Below are 7,213 nucleotides of genomic sequence, written 5' to 3' on the forward strand. Positions count from 1 at the left end.
GGATTTTATTTTCGTTTAGACAATATTGAAGATTATGGAGAAAAAAAAGAGTACAAAATTTATATTAAAAAAAGAAAAAAAAATCACCTAATGCTTTAGAACTTTGAATTAAACTACTCAAAATTTCATATTAATTAATAAAGTTTTTACAACAACATCAAAGGCAATGTATTGGAGACACTTGTCTAACATCTTATTTACATGAATTAATCTTTACTATTATAAATAATAATAATATTACTGTATGAACTTAAAAACTTTATGTCTTAGCATTTGAAATTTCTTGCTTTTTATGTTTTAGCATTTCCTACGTACGTAATAATTTACTAATTACTAACTACTTAGTAGTATGTAAAGGTACAACCCCAAAATATGAATAAAACATTACGTCCTATTAAAACTTACCATTTAGAATACGTCCAACATTACCTCTTTCACTTCTTCAAGCGGAGGAGGCGCCATTTCCTTGATTTCATTTTCTTTCTCGATTTCAACACAACTTTCATTTTCTTTCTAGATTTCAGTACAACTTTCATTTTCTCTCTCTTAGAATTATCCTCTCCTATAAGGTCAAAAGAAAAGAAAGAAAGTTAAATTACGTAGTAGCTACGTACAACAAACGAAAAACAAATAAAATACTTACTTTTTGTAGTCTCCCCAAGATTGTTACACATTGATCACCATTGTAGTTGTGATTCCGAATTGTGTCCATCCTTCATTCATCATTGCAATTGGAAATTCTAAGTTAGCAAATTGTTCAATAAGAACGAACTTCAACAATTTCAAAAATCCCAGGAATCATAGAGGGGAGATGTGAAAAAAAAATTCTACCTTAGTAAATTGAATACAGTACTTTTGCTAAAATAAAAAATCCAAAGAACAGAGGGACATGCGAAGAAAAGATTCTACCATTTAATTGAATACAATATTTTTGCCAAAATAAAAAATCCCAAGATTCCACCATTGAATTGAATACTGTACTTTTGTCAAAATCAAAGACTAAGTAAATCCCAAAATTTGTAGATGCGAAAAACAATTCTACCATTAAATAAAATATAGTATGGAAACGAACAATTTCAAAAAATGAATAAAAAAATTATGTACTATTAAAACTTACCATTTGGAATCTGTCTAACATTGTTAAACACAGGAGTAGTGTTCATCTCTTCTTCCTCCGTAAGACTTCTCCATTAACCCTTCATCAAATCATTGAACAAAATTAGACAAACTCTTGACCAAGAACTCCAAGAAATTTCAAATATATCAAAATGCAAATGCCTCTTTCTTACCTAATTTTCACCTAATCACTGTTGAAGTTGAAATTTACCTATTTCCCGCTCTTATATACTACCACAACCGTTATTAGCTAGTTTACATACACCAATTACAAGGCTAATCGTGTGTGTAATGTGTATATGTATATTTTATTAGTATTTAATTAAGATTGATATTTTGTTCTTGTGTGTGTAACGTGTATATGTATATTTTAAATTTATCCAAAGTACACCTCGTAAAATGGATATAGTGGATTAAGTCACTAAAGTTACTTTAGCACTGTAACTTTATGGGCGTTTAAGTATCCTTTTAATTTTCAAGTGAATTAAATACCACCTTAATGGCTGACGTGGCAAATAAAAAAACTTTCCGCACGTGTAGCAAAAAATAAAATTGACGAGAAAAAATAAGTGGGCCCCCCTTTGTCTTCTTTTCGACCACTGTTGTTGCTTCAAACGACTACTATGGCTTTCCCCCTGTCGGAGATAGCCACCGACTAAGATTGAGAGCCGTATTGGCTAAGTATTGAGATTGAGAGTCGTATTGGTTGAGAACCTGATGGGGAATGGTTTTGTTTGGTGATAGGACCTCGCGAGTCATTCATGGGTCACACGTGTGTGTGTATACCAGGTCTTAGATGACATTTGCATATCATATCATATCATTCCATTGATTGTTTGCTTATTGATTTATTGGAATATTCGATTATGATTATGCCTTTTTTGAGCTAATAGTCGTTAATTGTGGGCGTAAGAATTTGGAAGACCAACTCTCGCCACCGCTTTAGCTTAAGGTCGGTCAACGATGAGGTTATGTACACGTTTTTTCGTACTCACTCTACACTTGTTGCACCTTTTTGTGTGCAGATCCTATTTCGAGCACTAGTAGAGTGCGTAGAGTCACCGACTGCTGAGGCCACTGTTTGGAGTATGCGAGGTGAGCTACTGGTTGATCCACGGCATTGAAATCCTTTTCTTTGGCAGAACAAGTCTTGGATAATGTCACGACCCAATTTTAAAAGCCGTGAAGGCACCTTCCCCACCTAGTAGTTAGATGTGTATAGTCATTAGAGTAGTAATTACGATGACCTGTTTGTTTATCATAACGTAATTATAGTGTAATTATAGATTTTTGGGGTGTTTAGTGACTGGTTTCCTCTTACGTGATAGCGAGGGGAACGTCGTATTCGTAAAGAGTCGCGGTTGTGTTCGCGAGGGATCCTTCGCGATCGCGAAGGACTCGTGAGTAGTTCATATTCTCCCTAAAAAATGGGTTGGGACATTTCATTTACATAACTTAGATCTAGAGAATTGGCTTTGGGAGAATCTTCAAGAGATTTTCGAGTTTTGTCATAGGGTTAAGAATCTCACCTCCTTTTTACTAATTAATCATATAATCTCGCGAATTTCGGCCTTCTAAATCTTGATTTTGGTTGGGAAATTGGGATTTCAAGCCCTAAGTTGAAACTATGTAATTGTTCGAATTGAAGTCGGATTTGAGTCATTTTGGGGATTCATACTTTACGTGCTATGGCTAAACTAATTTTGAGATGAAATTACAATTTTACCCTTCAGGGCTAGGGGTCGACTTTTGGGATGACCTTTTTTAGTTTGGAACAGTAATATAGCAATATTGATGTCTACAGACTCGTATGCTTATGTAGATTTTATATTTAACCAGATTGAGCTCGTTCGGAAGCATTAAGGAAAGAGAAGGCTTTGTTGTGGGCTTCGGACTCTGGAATAAGGCAAGTTGAGACCTTACGTGACTCTATTTAAAACGTTTGGTTGGTAAATTAACTAATGTTAAGGAAAATGAGTTAAAAGGGGTCGCATACTCCAGGACGGACCCACATTGACCATAATACGTGCTCGTGCAACCATTACTTTCGACATGGAATCGATATGCTTACTAGAAAATTTGTACTTAAGGTTAAAACAAATACGTGAGCACCCATCAACATAAAATGTAATTGGGTGCTGTGGTACACGAGTGGTTATTCTCCTTCGGCTTTGGATCGAGCCTACTTTTGTCATATTTATTTATAAACCAGTTAATTTGTCCATGCTTCGCACGGTCATGAATGACCTCATTGAATCAAGCGAATGATCCTTCTCCAATATTTGAACATTAAAAATAACAAACGGCATATTGTTATAAAAAATAAAAATATTGAAAATATTTCAACTAAAGTTAATATTAAAAATAACAAAAGGCATATTCTCAGTAAAAAATCATATATGTTGAAGATATTCCAACTTAAATCAAAAGATAATGAATGATATAAAAGTATTACTATTTAATCAATTTTCCCCCTTACATATTTGTTTATATAAAAAGAATGGATTCTTCGTCTTCACGGCATATTCTATACACCTTCAACAAATTTATGAAATGATCTTTCCGAAAATTTAGTAGAAAAATGAGAGATTAAATTATTATAATAGCAAAAAAAATATATATATATATATAAGTTTTATACATAAACAATCTAGAAAAAAATGCTTAAGACAGAAATCCAGATATGGATTAAAGCATTAATTACATTTGTACTTACTCAATGGTGGAGTCCTTGAGGAGAGAATATGTAACACGTATTTTGCCTATTAGTCCTAATTAAAATATTATAAATATCAATCGATCTCACTTGTATTATGCACAACAAACTTCTTAAGGCCATTGAAAAGATAGTGTCAAGTCTTCATTTCAGAATTTACGTTGTGTTGAGAAACATTCCTTGAATTTTATTCTAACTTTGGCGTTACTACACTTTTGTCTTCATAAACACATTGAAGAATAATTTTCAATTAGTAAACCTTGCGCAAGTACGTGTGAAAACATAAGCGCATTCTGCAAATGTTTATTATAGTATCAAAAATTCTCCTCTATTCAGCATGCTTTTTTCTCTTTACCAAAATTTCACCTTAAAAAAAAATGCTCTCTTAACAGCAATCAAATTGTCATTTTTCTTTAATTTTTTTGCAAAATTTTGATGCTTCAGCAAAATCAAGAAATAAAAACATGTTCTTTACCATCATTAGTTTCTCTTATCATTCATATAGCTAATAAGAAAATTGAAGAGAAAAGAAAATCTTTGGAGTGACACACACACACACACATATATATATGCCGAGAGAATAATCATACCCAAAAATAAAAGCTGTAATACTGTTAAAAATCAATACATAAGAGAACATATACAGAAAACAAAAATCATGTAAATAATAGTGTCAATGACCCCAAAGAAGATAATTAAACAACAAATGTAATTCATCAACTTTGTTACCTTCTTTACTGGAAATTCTAAACACCTCAAAAAGCCTACTGCTTCTCTAAAAGCATTGTTTGAAACAACATCATATATTAATAATTAGGTTAAATAAAAAGGAAAAAATACGGACTGATTCTCAGTAAATGACATAGGAAATGGCAGCATATAAGGCAAAGTAATGTGGAAGAATTTAATATAAAGGTAAAAAAGTACTGATAAAAGGCAAAGTAATGAGGAAGAATTTAATATAAAAGTAAAAAAGTACTGATAAAGGAACGTGAAAATGACAGGATTAGAAGTAATGGAATTAGGAATGGATGAAGATGAAAGTAAAAAAGTTAGTAATGGCATTGTATGAATGAAAGGGGCATGAGTTTGTGGTCTAGGATTAGATGGGAATTAATTAACTAATAACTCAAGAGAGAGAAAAGCAAAACTGTTGGGAGACATCGTTTGAAAATAAGACGCAACTATCTGGAAAGGAAATGTCGAGTATTTTTTTAACTAACTAATTAATTAACAACAGATTCACAATCTATTGGAAATTGTTAAAGCGATGGCCGAGGAAGCCGTCAAGCGTTCGATGGTTTCCAAATGCATTAGACCGCTGGAACAACTCCATCATATGTTTCAACAACTTCACCAGTTGTTGTAACAGATTATCCATCTGTTGGAAATAATCAATATAGTTGCTGAGGAAGCTGCAGCAACTGTATTGATATTTTCCAATAGATGTCTAATCTGTTACAACAACTGATGAAGTTTGTCACGACCCAACCCCGTAGGCCGTGACTAGTGCCGAGCTGGGCACCCAAACACAATCACTAATCTGAATCACATACAAATAGCTTATACGGACACAAATGTCAAACACTGTCTCAGATTATATCAAACTGTCGCAAACACATCTCAAACACAACCATATATATATCGAAGCCGACAAGTGCTATCAAATGGCGCAACGCCCAAAATATGTACAAATGCAAGCCGACGAATGCCGCTGACGATGTATCAGGATCGCCCGTAACATATATCATACAAACACACCGTACAAGTAGGCACAACCCACATATACGTCTACAAACCTCTAAACAGACAAATGTAATCATATTTACGGGACAGCGCCCCACCGTACCCCCGAACAAATACATACGTATAAATAACGAATATATAGCCGCGGCTCCTATCAAGGAGTACCCAACACAAATGTATCAGGTGTCCTAAACCGGCGGATCACCGAACTCCGTACGTCTGTACCGCGATGAAACGTGCCCCCTCGAAGAAAGGGGGGTCGTACGAAATATGTACCGAGTATGCAAAACGTAAATTATAGTATAACTCGAGTCATAATCGAAATAGAGGTACGTAAAGTAAATGCATTTCCAAAATATCAAAATGTTTACTTTCAAAATACAAATCATGCATACGTCAGTAAAATATGGTCGCCCGCCCGCCGATGGCGCCTATAACACAAAAGATAACACCGAAGGTTTCAAATCTCCGTATCCCCGTCACACATCATACACAAGATATCGCCATACACAAGATATCACCAAATATAAAATGAATCCGCCTCGAGCGAGGGTGGCTCGTGAACCATAAACACAAGATAACACCGAGTATATCATAGTGCGCACGACAACGTAACCGGCCCGGACTCGCGAAAGATACAACGTAATGCACGAACGGAGTCGTGAGTAACCATATGCATAAAATCATTATCATAGACTCAAATGATAAGTAAAATGACCATACTTAGAAATCGGAATAATAACCAAATCAAATTCTTTCAAAGTCGTCAGATTACAAAAGAAGAGTCGCGGGGACTCCATCGACGGTGTCGACCCGCGTCGGCCCGCCTATGAAAAACATACTCATCATACACCATACAATCACCTACGAGCATATCGAGGCAATCCGAGCCTTTCGTGAAAGATACGCGTTCGAAGTCACTTTAACTCTTTAAAAGCCAAACTTTTATGTGTTGAAAATCAAATATTTCAAAGACATAAGGGCCAATATTTCATCATATCAACATACGAATTCCAAGAAACGAGTAAGAGTCATAAACATGCTCGATTGCGAGAATCGAATTTTCGAGGCTCGTGGTCGTACTCCTTACTTGTAACTAAGGTACGCAAAGAAGAAAGGACTGAGCTTTACATACCTCGTACGCACTTTCAACGCTAGCCAAACTCAAGCCTAATTCCAACCTACGTCTCGTCGCCCAACGTTCACAAATAAGTCATAATATGCCAAACATTAGCCATAGGCATTTAGGCATTTAATTCCAAACTAACACTAAATTCTACGTAAATTAAGATTTCCAGAATAAAAGCCAACCCCGAGAATTTAACTCGGCCAAATCAACAACAACAACAACAACAACCAACCTAGCAACATTAATAATCAATCCGAAAGGCAATACAACATTAATAACTCTCTTTATACCATTCGACAACATTCATAATATTCGATTCAATCCGCTTACATTCACGCCAACATCAACGTTTATACATTCAAATACCAATCGAATCCATACTAACAACATTAAGAACATCTTAAACAATTCACACGATATTTCCAACAATCCAACAATTGCTCCACTTACCCGAAAACAAACCCCAAACCCGAGAACTTCACTATAACACATCCCTCACTTCCAAA

Source organism: Lycium ferocissimum, chromosome 6, assembly GCF_029784015.1.
Source record: "Lycium ferocissimum isolate CSIRO_LF1 chromosome 6, AGI_CSIRO_Lferr_CH_V1, whole genome shotgun sequence".
Classification (NCBI taxonomy): domain Eukaryota; kingdom Viridiplantae; phylum Streptophyta; class Magnoliopsida; order Solanales; family Solanaceae; genus Lycium; species Lycium ferocissimum.